The sequence below is a fragment of the Tupaia chinensis genome, unplaced genomic scaffold, assembly GCF_000334495.1.
Source record: "Tupaia chinensis unplaced genomic scaffold, TupChi_1.0 Scaffold149184_1, whole genome shotgun sequence".
Taxonomy (NCBI): domain Eukaryota; kingdom Metazoa; phylum Chordata; class Mammalia; order Scandentia; family Tupaiidae; genus Tupaia; species Tupaia belangeri.
In genome coordinates, this window is record NW_006209032.1 from 42,204 (window position 1) to 43,557 (window position 1,354).

Consider the following 1,354-nt stretch of genomic DNA (forward strand, 5'->3'; position numbering starts at 1 on the left):
TGGCGGGCCTGGGCCGCGGCGCGGAGCCGAGGCTGGCGGGCCTCCAGCTCTGCAGCGGCCTCCATACCACCCGGCAATCACTCACGTTGCCTCCACCTTGCAGGCCTTCCCGCCCCGTGGCGCCCCGGGTCCTTGCTCCGCGCCTGACTCCAGCCTGCCAAGCCCTGGGCCGATCCTCAGAACGCCCCCAGAGACCCCGTCTTTCTGTTTCCTCCTCTCGAGCCTTCACACACACACACACACACACACACACACACACCCCGTTTCTCTACCTCGCAGTGGAGGCTGGACGGTGGTGATCCATTGACGATGTATTCGTGGGCTCCTTCCTGGCGTCCTAAGGCCCAGCAGCCCGCCGCGCACGCCCAGCCCAGGGCGAGTGTGTAACGAGGACCCCGATACCCCGCTGGGGTTGACCCCAAAATGTTGGCAGGGTCCGAGGGCAGAACACTTGGTCGAGGGTGGCCCTGGCTCTAGCCTCTTCCTCCGCTCGGGGTCCCAGCAAGGTCAGGCGCAGATGGGGGTCCAGGGCCTGACTCCATGAAGTTCTGACCTGGCCCAACGTGGTGGCCATTCCTGGCCCACCTCCCGCTCCCGCCCCGCCCCGCCTCCCGCCTTCCTGCCTGCTTTCCTTCCATGCACCATCCAGGAAGCCTTCCAGGATGCCCTGGAGCCTGAGAGCCCTGCCATTTGGCCAGGGTGACCCTCCGCAGCCACCGGGCCCAGCAACGTGTCTCATGGATCAATGGATCACCTGACAGTTCTGACCGCCAGGGGGCATCAGAGGCCGCTTCCTGCAGATCCTGGGGGATTAGGTCGCCGGCTAATCCGGTCCAGGCCCCGCTGTGCGTGGCTGGAAGGGGTTGCAGCCTTGTGTGATTTTTGAAAGCTGTTTTGTTCTTTCAGATTTTTTCCAGGGCTACTCTTTCTTTCTGAGTCATTCTCAGTCCATTATTACTGCTCCAAGTTGTTTGAAAGAAAGTCAGTTGCTGGGTGACTTTAAACTGGGGTCATGAGTCCCTGGGTCTCTCTGCATGCTCCTTGTGGTCCCAGCTGTATCTCGAACCCTCCGTGTTTCTAGCCACCATCGCTGGGCCAGGCAGTCAGTGCCACGTGCATACTCCCTGATGTCCAGGCTCTGGTGTCTGGCCTCCATCTGGGGCCTCCGGCCTCCATCTGCGGTCTCGGCCTCCATGTGCAGGCTCCCAGCACCCTGGGCCCACCCAGCAGGCCCAGCCCCAGCCCCAGCCCCAGCCCACCAGCTTCCTTCCCCTGCCTTCACTGAGGGCTCTGCCTCCCTCATTCACACAGGTGTCCACTTGCCCTTTCCAGCTCACACCTCTACCGACTCCCG